Source organism: Neolamprologus brichardi, chromosome 9, assembly GCF_056152115.1.
Source record: "Neolamprologus brichardi isolate AB-2024 chromosome 9, ASM5615211v1, whole genome shotgun sequence".
In the NCBI taxonomy this organism is placed as follows: domain Eukaryota; kingdom Metazoa; phylum Chordata; class Actinopteri; order Cichliformes; family Cichlidae; genus Neolamprologus; species Neolamprologus brichardi.
The window spans coordinates 36,078,083-36,090,281 of NC_142112.1; the positions used below are offsets into that span (position 1 = coordinate 36,078,083).

The 12,199-nt window shown below is 43.3% G+C and overlaps 2 pseudogenes; one reads left to right on the forward strand and one right to left on the reverse strand.

Moving 5' to 3' along the window:
- Positions 1-1,319: 1,319 nt before the first annotated feature.
- On the forward strand, positions 1,320-2,017 carry LOC148101576 (uncharacterized; annotated as a pseudogene).
- A 6,721-nt stretch (positions 2,018-8,738) lies between these two features.
- Positions 8,739-11,568, reverse strand: LOC102780670 (uncharacterized; annotated as a pseudogene).
- Positions 11,569-12,199: the final 631 nt, after the last annotated feature.

Consider the following 12,199-nt stretch of genomic DNA (forward strand, 5'->3'; position numbering starts at 1 on the left):
TTAGCTCGGTGCTTACCTTTAGATGAGCCCACAAACCGAGAGAAACTCCGTGATGAAGCTGGAACTCTTTCCAAACAGGAAACAGATCAGGGAGCAGAGACCCACGTGGTTCACGCTGATCTCAGCTACGATCCAGGAGACAAGGGTGGGCAGATCGATGCAGATATCGATCCAAACGTTGGTTTAGTTTGTTTTATCATCCAAATTCATGATTTTACTCACTTTGGATGAAAAATAGCTCCGTCTGTCATCCCGGAAGGCGCTTCGTCTTCTTTACATTGTTTATTGGCGGTTGTCAAACAACAAAATTGTGCTTTACCGCCACCAACTGGTGTGGAGTGTGAACTGGCACGTCGACTCTCAAATGCACACAAACAATTTACTGTGTTTTAAAAACTAGAATAAGGCCCGATAACCTTCACTTCTTGAGTACTTTTGCAGTAAAACAATAAGATCCAGTTTCAGTTTTATGTTTATGTTTTGGATCAGTCGCCTTCTCACAGTGTAATATTTCCTCTTCTCTTTGATCGCCCAGAGATGTGGTGCAGAATATGCCATGAAAATCATTTGTTTGAAGCCAGCTCACCTCCTGCAACCACTTTTCAGAGAATATGTGCTTTTTTTGCAGTTGAGACTACTTCTGACATTTATTTGGAGGAACACCAAAGTAAATGCTGAACCCTCTGGGGTCCAGGATATAATTTGCCGTTTTTGACTAGTTTTGATTTTACCTCTATATTTCATCTTTAAAAACAGTTTATCTCGCCTTGTTTGGTACAATCTTTTCAGCACAACCTCAAATATCCGAAATTTGAGTTATTCTTTTTATTTCAGCATAATATATTAGCACAATTTATCTAAGTTCAAGCAAAAATTCAAACTCAGAGTAGAAAAAAGTTATATTTTTTACTGTAAAACCCATAAAAATGTTTGAAGAATCCTTTTCATAACTTGAAATGCAAATAGAAATTGTACATTTCTAAAGATTCTGCACATGTTTTGCAAACAACAGTTATCTGGTACTATTCGCTTAAAAATGCAGCCAATGCCTCAGGTGTTTTTATATAACAATTTAAATGTATTTACAGAACAAACAGGTGTTCTGCATCAAATAAGAAGGCACACAAATTATTTGTGCCAGTCCAAAAAAATAGTTTGTGTTCAGTATAAGACAGAAGAGAACACCACAGGCCTAAACCCTGCAGGTCTGACAGCAGGAGGTGGATCAGTCCAGTTTTCCATGTGGGAACAGCGTTTACACTGGAATCTGCCTCTGATGGCTTTGATGGAGCAAAGACGCTAGAAGAGCGTCTCTCAGCATGGGCCCGAAAAAAGTTCTGTCAGCTGAGGAAGGCGACGATATTAAGAAGTCGCTGGAGTTTATGACAGAGGAGATTTCTGCTGTCAAACTGCAGCAGAAAGCCATCCTGGACCTGGTCGAGGAAGTTAAGGCTCTCCGCATACAGAACGCCGAGAAGGATCGGCGGCTGGCGTACCTGGAGAACAGAGTGGCAGATTTGGAGCAGTACACCCGAATGAACGATGTCATTATCACGGGACTTCACATCAAACCCCGGTCAAACGCCCAGGGGGTGGGCGCAGCTGACAATGTAGGAGGGCCAGGAGAGGAAGATGTCAACTCCACGGAGCTTCAAGTGGTTACCTGTCTATGGTCCAAATGTGTGGAAGTGGATTATAACAATATTGAGGCTTGCCACCCTCTACCCCGAAAAAATGACGGTGACAAACCAGCCATCATTGTGAGATTTGCAAACAGAAAACACAAAACAGCACTGTTAAAACAAGGAAAGAAACTGAAAGGAGCCGATGTCTTCATGAATGAACATCTGATAAAAAGAAATGCGGACATCGCCAGGAAACACATTACTTGAAAAAACAGGGAAAAATTCAGAATACATGGACCACCAACTGTAAAGTATTCATTAAACTCAATGGAACACCGGAACAAGCCAAAGTGTTGGTCAACAGAAATATGGAGGAGCTGGACAAATACTGAGGTTCAACTTACACTGGAGGTATGAATACACATGTGACGTGACACACAACACAACACATGGCACAGTCTAAAAGAGCTTCATCTGCATCCGACAACAATATCAATATAACTCATTGGAATTCTGTTTATCATAATATGGAACTGAGAACATTTCGATACACAGACCATAATGTTCTAGACTTAGAAAAGGATATAGACCCGGAAAATAACTTCTTCTATAACATCAGCAATAACTGCTACTACTTCACTGATGAACAGTTTAAACACACCATCAACATGGAAAATACATTATCAATAATCCATTTTAATAGCAGAAGTTTGTATGCCAACTTCAACAATATGAAGGAATATCTAATTGAGTTGACAAATCCATTTGGAATTATTGCCATTTCTGAAACATGGATCAATGCTGAGAAAGGACTGGACTTTGGACTGGAGGGATATGATGTGAATTTTGTAAATAGAAGGAACAAAAGTGGAGGGGGAGTAGCTGTGTATATGGATAAAAACCTAAATCACAAGGTGGTAGAAAGTATGACAACTGCGATTGATAATTTGTTAGATGGTATAACAATTGAAATTTATAAGGAAAGAGAGAAAAATGTAATAACTAGCTGTATATATAGAACACCTTTCTCTAGTATTCAAGTATTTAATGACTTCATAGAAGAAATATTCTCTAAAACAAATCAAAAAGTTATGTTTATCTGTGGTGATTTTAATATTGACCTGTTGAATAAAAAAAACAAACATAAAATGACCAACGAATTTCTAAACACTATGTACAGTTTGAGTTTACATCCTAAAATAACCAGGCCTAGCAGAATTACACCACATTGTGCCCCCTTACTTGACAATATTTTCACTAACAATATGGAAAACGACGTTGTGAGCGGATTATTAATTAATTACATCAGTGATCACTAGTGGTGCAACGGATCAAAAATCTCACGGTTCGGATCGGATCATGGTTTTAAGTCACGGATCGGATCAATTTTCGGATCAGCAAAAATAGAAAAAAAAAAGAAATTCGACTCGCCATCGTATTTTTTGCCTATTAAAAAACATTCAACTGAAGACTCATTCCACGCACTTATATAAAAACAAATTAAGGTGCAATATGGACATTATGGACCATGCTGGTCAGCCTCTGCATCCTCTACACACGGCCATAAACAACCTGTCATTAAAACGCTGTGTGGCAGGCAGGAGATGAGGACTCAAAGTGCAGGACTCAGACTCAAGGGATGAACTCAAAACCACAGCTTTATCTGCTGGTCACAGAAAAACGGGCATACAACATAAACTAAACTGGGGAAACAACAAATTAAAACTCAGAGGGAGCTCCACACAGCAAGAGGGACGACACGACACTGACTCAGAGAAACACAGGGTTTAAATACACTGGGAAGTAACGAGGGGAATGAGACACAGAAGGAGAGCACAGCTGGGGGAAATCAGAACTGACGAGACAAGGAAGCGTAACTGAACACACTGAGATCAGACACGGAACTTCAAAATAAAACAGGAAACACACACGCAAAGACAAAGACTCAGAGACGCGGGCTTAACACAGAGACCTGACTACACTGGAGGCAGGGACGACGGAAAACAGAGGGAGCACAGAATAAACACTGGGAAACCAAAACACAAACTGTCATAATTCATAATATCAAAAATAAGAGTACAAAAATCAAAAACACTGGGTCACCGACCCAGAACCATGACACAACCAGAGAAGTCTGTTCAGTGAGAGGTTGCTTCTTCCAAAGTCAAGGACCAGCAGACTTGAAAAGTCCTTTGTCCCACATGCCATCAAACCAACGCTGTAATAGACTCACAATACTTGAAATGTGCCGTTCCCTTGTATTCTTATTCCTATTTATTCTATTTATCCCTTTTGTATTCTCTGTATTTATATATGTGTATATGTGTCTATATGGTATATTTCTGCTCATATTCTGCAACTTCTGTCGGTGCTGTGTTACTGGGAACTGAATTTCCTGGCGGAACCCACCCGAGGGATAAATAAAGTTTCATCTAATCTAATGTAATCTATAGGGCAGTGCAGGCTTTGTATCTACCACTCTGCTGTTATATAACGAGCGGTCACGGGGCTTTCCGTTGCCCTGGAGGTCCACCCATTTGTAGTTGGGAAATAGCGTGGCTCAAGCATGTTCATCACAGTTTAAACCACTTGTTTTGCACAACGGAATACGGCCTCCCGTCTGCAGCTAAACACCCCAATAGCTTTTGTAATAGCTTTAGCCCGGTTGGATTGGGCAGCAGAGGGCTGCTTAAATGCCGCAACGTCCTCTGCTCCGGCACTTGGACTGCTAGCGCTGACCATAACTATTGCTTGACAGACTGACCACGTGCACCATACACATACCTTTTTTTTTCTTTTTTGAATCTTCGGATCACGTGCGTACCGAATCGTGGCGTGGGATCGGATTTGGGAACAACCGTGATCCGTTGCACTTCTACTAACCTGTAAATTTAGTCTTTTCAAGAAAGCAATTTTTTCTTTTTTACACCATAAAAGCCTTATTTTTGTTGATTTCCTACTGCTAAGCAGAACACACATGAACTTTAAGGCCTGGATAAATTTGAAACGTTGTTGTCTACAATGGAAAATGGCTAAAAAATAAAAACAGGTATTCAGATCCTAATTTTCTAATATTTGTGTCTTCCAAGATGGCGCCGCGTATGGATGCCCTGGTGCTTCAGTGCGTTGCTTCTGTTTTGTTTTTGTGCCTAACTTCTGTGTCTGGGCACTCCTCTGGATATTCTTACACCAGAGAAGAGCTTCTTAACTACAGGACTACAACACCTGTGGATTTACTTCCAATATTTGTCGCATCTGCGGCAGATTTACTGCAGACTCTGATCAGGAAAGTGAGACGCCGAAGGAGAGGAAAGCGAGCCGGCGCACTCGTGCGTCTGAGGAGACGCGGACTGCGAACTGCTCTTCCTGGGATCTTCCTTTCCAACGTACGCTCACTCAGGAATAAGATGGACGAGCTGGCCCTGATGAGAAGCATGAACAGAGACTTTGCCTCCTCCTGTGTCTTATGTTTTACGGAGTCGTGGCTCTGTGAGGACATCCCGGACTGCGCGCTCAAGCTGGAGGGTTTTCATCTGCTGCGCGTGGACCGGCAGGCCTCTCTCTCTGGTAAGACCACAAGTGGAGGTGTCTGCTTCTACATTAATAGTGGCTGGTGCACAGATGTAACAGTGATTGCTCAGCACTGCTCTTCCTCTCTGGAATACCTTTTTATTCACGGCAAACCGTTTTATTCTCCGCGGGAGTTTGCTTCATTCATCTTGGCCGCTGTTTACATCCCGCCAGATGCGGATGTGCAGGCAGCTCAGTGCGCACTCGCGGAGCAGATACTGCACATGGAGCGGACATTCCCGGACTCTCTCATTATTGCTCTTGGGGACTTTAACAAAGCCAATTTGAGCCATGAGCTTCCCAAATACAAGCAGTATATTAAATGCCCGACCAGAGAGGAGAGGACATTAGACCACTGTTACAGTACGATCAGCGGGGCCTATCGTGCGGTGCCCCGCGCTTCACTCTGACTTTCTGACCACGTCATGATCCACCTGATCCCCGCCTACAGACAGAGGCTGAAGCTCTCCAAACCTGTCGTGAGGACTAAAAAACTGTGGAGCAACGAGGCTGTGGAGGAGCTTCGCACGTGTTTGGAGTCTACAGACTGGGACACAATGAAGGCTGCTTCTAACAGCTTGGGCGAGTTTACGGACACCGTCACCTCCTATATCCATTTCTGTGAGGACAGCATCGTGCCATCACGCACCAGGGTGAGTTATAACAATGACAAACCCTGGTTTACTCCTAAACTCAAAAAGCTGTGGCTGGAAAAGAGAAAGGCGTTCAGAAGCGGAGACAGGGACCGCTACAGAGAGGCCAAGTACAGGTTCACTAAAGAAGTGGACATTGCTAAACATCAGCACTCTGAGAAGATGCAGCAGCAGATCTCAGAGAATGACTCGGCCTCTGTGTGGAAAGGTTTTAGGAATATCACCAACTACAAGCCTAAAACCCCCCACTCCACTGATGACTTCATCTTGGCCAACACCCTTAACGACTTTTACTGCCGTTTTGACGAGCCATCAGGCAGCCTTCACACCTCCAACGGCCCCAACAAAAGAGACACTTTGGACACTCATTCCCCCACCTCTCCCCCCTCCATAGAGCCATCACCACCATCAAATACTTCACCTACAACACCCCCCTCCTCACCCCATACAAAGGAGGATTTCACACCACCTCCTCCCACCACAACTCTTCATATTCATGAAGCAGATGTGAGGAAGCAGTTTAAGAGTCTGAATGCTCGAAAAGCTCCTGGCCCAGACAGTGTGTCTCCTGCCACCCTCAGACACTGTGCAAACGAGCTGGCCCCAGTGTTTTCTGGCAACTCCTCACTGCAGGCATGTCATGTGCCTGCCTGCTTCAAGTCCTCTACCATAATCCCTGTCCCCAAGAAACCTAGGATCACTGGACTAAATGACTACAGACCTGTGGCTCTGACATCTCTGGTCATGAAGTCATTTGAGCGCCTGGTTCTCTCCTACCTCAAGACCCTCACGGCCCCCCTCCTGGACCCCCTGCAGTTTGCATACAGAGCCAACAGGTCTGTAGATGACGCTATCAACATGGCTCTACACTTCATCCTGCAGCATCTGGACTCCCCAGGAACCTACGCCAGGATCCTGTTTGTGGACTTCAGCTCTGCCTTCAACACCATCCTTCCAGACCATCTCCAAGGCAAGCTTTCCCAGATGAATGTGCCTGATCCCATCTGCCGGTGGATCACTGACTTCCTGACGGACAGGAAGCAGCATGTGAGGCTGGGAAAGAATGTCTCGGACTCCCGGACCATCGGTACCGGCTCCCCTCAGGGTTGTGTTCTTTCTCCTCTGCTCTTCTCCCTGTACACCAACTGCTGCACCTCCACCCACCAGTCTGTCAAGCTAATCAAGTTTGCAGATGACACCACCGTTATTGGACTCATCTCGGACAGGGATGAGTCTGCCTACAGGAGGGAGGTTGAACGTCTGGTGTCCTGGTGCAGCCACAACAACCTGGTGCTGAATCCCCAGAAGACAGTGGAGATTATTGTGGACTTCAGGAAGCACACAGCCCCACTCCCCCCCCATCATCCTGACTGACACCCTCATCACCTCTGTGGACTCATTCCGCTTCCTGGGTACCACCATCACCCAGGACTTGAAGTGGGAGCCCACCATCACCTCCGTCATTAAGAAAGCCCAGCAGAGGATGTACTTCCTGAGGCAGCTGAAGAAATTCAACCTGCCAACACGGACGATGATGCAATTCTACACTGCAATCATCGAGTCCATCCTCACCTCCTCCATCACCGTGTGGTACGCTGGAGCCACTATCGGGGACAAACAGAGACTGCAGCGTGTTGTGCGCTCTGCTGAGAAGGTGATTGGCTGCAGACTCCCATCTCGGCCGCATGGTGTACCAATGAAAATAAAGTCTATGAGCATGGATTCTCAGCAGGGCTGAAGATGCGGCTCCCATTTACCGATGTGCCATTACTAACTAACATATGAATTTATCTTGCAGGTCGGATGTAATTGCATCGTGGGCCAGATATGGTCTGCGGGCCATAAGTTTGACATCCCTGGTGTAAAAACCTGCTCTGTACAATGAGTCTAGTTTCTAGTTTTCCTCGATCATCTTGTAGACTTGCTGTTCTTTACTTTGATAACTGAATAAATTATTCCTTTCTGCTCATGTGAATTCCTCCCCATCCATATAAAACATCAAACTGATTTAAGGATGTCATAGAAAGTCAACGAGCTGTAGAAGTTGTGCTTCATAATAAATACACAGCATGTGACTGTTTTTAAGAGTTTTTAACACAAACACTGACTTTCAAGGAATCACTGAGGCCAGTTTTCCTTTGAGGAAAAAAAAAAATCCATCTGACGCCACACGAGCCGATTCATGCTTTTGGTATTGCCTGCATCAGTATTTCTTCTCTCTTCATTATCAGCTATTTGAGTTTGCATCACTGCAGTATTAGATAAAACCCTCAACAAGCAGACGACCCCCGACAATATTCCCAAACTGCACTGATAGAAACTTGAAAAGACTTAAACAACAAAACCAGAGAAGCTGGAATTGAGCTAGCAGCTGAAATTATTTTGTCTCTCGACTCATCAGAACAGGAACTTTCACAGATGGAAAACCTGCTTTAGATTTGTGTTTTGAAGTCATCTGACGAACACACACTAATCTGCACTACACAATGCCTTTGAATGGGTGTTTTCATGTATCAGACTCTTGTTCACACTCTAGATTTATGACACAGTACAGAACAAAACACAGTTAAAGGGATGGAGGAACTTTTTTCTGTTTTACATTGGGATTAAAGTTTCAGCCATTTCAGTTATTTGATATCTAATATGTCATTTTTATCTGAGGTAGACGTCTCTGGCTGGACACAGACTGTGATGCTCAGCTTTACGGTACAGAGCAGCTTTTCCTACACAATATACAAAATACTTCTCAAATCACATCTCATGGCTATATTATGTTTGCTGCTTATGTTGATTATGAGTTTAATATCCAGCTGTTGCACTAAATGAAAAACACTTAAAATGAGCAGTGTTACAATTTATGAAGCTGATGAAAGACTTTATTACTAAAACATGCAGGAGTGGTTTTTAACTTAAAGGAGCCATAATAAGTCATGATACATTAATACAATATGCATAAGAGAGCAGACCATGTTTCATTCATACATCATTCTACCAGTAATCTAGTTCATCAGTTTGTAGCTTCACATATGTTGCCCATTTTCTTCACGCAGCTTCTTCGGTGTAGCATTTTTTTTTTTTGCAAATAAAACTGCAGCAGCTTGACCAAACAGTGATTTAACGTCTCACAGTAAGGATCCTTGTGATCAACTGAATTTAAGAAATCTCCCAGTGTGTGTGCTGTACACAGCATGTGCACAAGGGAGTCTCCAACTGCAGTGAGTTATGGCACAACGCCATTGAACATACCCACGTTGACAGCAGCCTCGCTTGTGCACGTAGCGACCAACTTTGTTGTCCAGTCCTCCAAGCCTGTGTCCTCAAGAAGTCTCACAAGTTCATCCCTGCGCGGTGCGGTCACCGTTGCTGAACACAGACACAATGTAAATGATTTCCTGCTCGACTTTTGTGATGTCCACAGATCCATCAGAAAGCATCCCACAAAGTATTTTCTTCAGCTCTGGCTCCGGTTGGTGTTTCTTCGGTGGTGGCGAAACACCAAAGAAGCTGCAGCAACACGTGTCAGGTTGAATGAGATGGTCGAGTATGCAAAGGCGCTTGGTAACATAAGTGTCACTACATATTTGTAATTTTTGTCGCACATGCGCACCTGTGTAGCAGTTAGGTGCATCCCTGTCTATAACACAGTTTAACATATTTATCTTACTCATCACCTGTTTAATTTTTCTGAGTACACTAGAGGAACATGTTCATTCACAGCTGGCTCATCACATTTTTACATCTGAACTCTGTGGAGCCTGATCTCAAGGGTTTTAAGTCTGACCCTCAAACCAGAGGATCTTTCTGTCTCTTCAGATTCACTGTGATGGGAGTGATTTCAGCCCTGAGTGATCACGCTGATGTTTGCACAGAGCAGATAATTTAGTAAATGTTTTGGCACATTGGTAACAGTGAAACAGTTTATTAGTAACGTGGGATTGTTTGTGTTCAGAGTATGAACTGAGATTCCTGAAGCTCTTGTCACACTGGTCACAGCTGTAGTTTCCTTCCATGTGTGCATGTTCATGAAGTTTACGATGACCTGATCGTGAGAAGCTTTTGTCACAGTGTCTGCACTTGTATGGTTTCTCTCCTGTGTGGACTCGTTTGTGTGTTTTAAGGTTACTGGCACTGATGAAGGATGACCCACAGTGATCACAGACGTGCTTTTTAACCCCACTGTGAATCAGTTCATGCTCTTTTAAATCTGCTGATCTGGTGAAGCTTCTCCCACATTCTTTGCAGTATTTCAGTTTGTCTCCAGTGTGTTTACGTTGATGTACTTTTAGGGTGTGTTTTCGACTGAAAGCTTTTCCACAAAGGTCACAACGAAACTCTTTCCCACCACCACAGTGATGACAGGGTTGAGAACTGGATCCATCTGTGTCGCTCTGCTTCTAAACAAAGACACAAAGACAGTGTAAGTCAGTCCTTCAACATTTTTATCCTGAACGTCGCCTGAAATAAAGAGCATCTCTGCAGACGTCCAATTACATTTTACTGTTTCAGTTAACACACTCAGTTTACTGGGCTGCAATAACTACAATACTACCACCATAATACTACAGTAAAACTTATTTCATGTTACAGTAACATCTGAGTTACATTAAAGAACTACTATGCTAATATTTGCAGGGTACCAACACAGCGCTAAACTACTAATGTAACATTGCAGTAATACTATTGTCTACAAGCACTAAAGTTATAAATAAGCATTGATACTACAGCTACAATACTACAATACCATTACGTAATGATACAACTTTGTTAACCATAAGAGAAGATTACTGAATGGTTTGGTTTTGTACTTATTTTTGTGTTTTTTTTTCTTCCATGCACTCCTGACAGAGGAATGAACCGCTGTATACAAAAGGCCATTTATGCAGAAATAATAACAATATCATGATATATCAGGAAACTGCCTTAACATTAAGTAACAACATCATATCAAAATATAAATACATACCTCACAGTAACTGCACTTGTAGAGTCTCTTTCTGGTGTGGATCTGTTGGTGTCCTCTCAGGTGATGTGGAGCTTTAAAAGTCTTCTCACACAGGTCACATTTATAAGGTCTCTCCTCAGTGTGGGTAAACATGTGTTGTTGTAACTGTGGACCTGTTGTAAACTGTTTGCCACACTGTTCACAGCAGTACACATCTTGTCTGGTGTGAATGCGTAGGTGTAAATTTCTGCTCTCAATCCGACTGAAGGTTTTTTCACAGATGTCACAGCTGTATGCTTTAATTCCAGAGTGGGTAACTAGATGATTCTGTAAGTGGCCACTTTGAGTAAAAGCTCTGCCACACTGATCACAGCTGTACGCTTTAACTCCACTGTGGATGAGTTTGTGTGTTCTTAGGGAACTTTTCCAGGAAAAAGACTTTCCACACAAGTCACAGCTGAACTGTTTCTCTCCAGTGTGGATGACCTGATGCTGTTTTAGTGACTCCTTCACAGTAAAACCCATCCCACACTCGTCACAGGTGTATGTTTTCTCTCCCTTTCTTCTGTGAGGTTTGTTGGCCTCCTGAGAGCGCTGACTTCTCGCTCCATGTTGGTCCTGCAGTGACAGAGATACAAACAGAGGCAGTGATATATATATATATATATATATGTGTATGTATGTATGTATATGTGTGTGTGTGTGTATATGGGTTTTAGACGTGACTGATTATTTGGTGAAACTGTGATATTTTCCTCACCTTCTGTGTTGAGCTCATTGTTTCCTCTGTAGTGACTCAGCTGAGTCCAGATGGCTGAAAATGTTCCTCTGCTGCTCCGTCAGACTCTTCTCCTCCTGCTGATCAGCTGGGACACAAAACAGATCTTTGTTAGGCTCCACACTGCACTGAAGAGTCAAAGTGTCTCATATGTTCATCTGACAACACAAAGTACAAATTTCACTCTGATTGCTTGTAGAAATCTTGTGAGACGTGTTGTGCTGCAAAGTGAGGAAACTCTCTCACTCACTTATACTTCAGGAGGAACTTTGTGACATTGGCTCTAATATTCTAAGCAGCCCTTTACTATGACAGGGCCAGAAAGTCCTATTTGAAGGTTTGGGAGAAGGACCATGTTAAAGGTGGATTGGGGTTTATACACTTTGTTATGATACAGGTAAGGCTGTAAGAGCCTGAGAAGGTGTCCTGAATGAACCTCTAAAACCCGTTTTCAGCTAACGACTCTGCTTCAGTCTGGAAAACAGCAACTACAAGTTTAAAGACTCCATCAACAATTCACACCCAGCAACAGCCTGAACAGCTCCTCCTGTGGTTTCCACAAACAGGGACAGACCTGTTACTCCCCCACCCCACACTTTCCACACCTTCAGCCCACCAGTCCCACCACCTC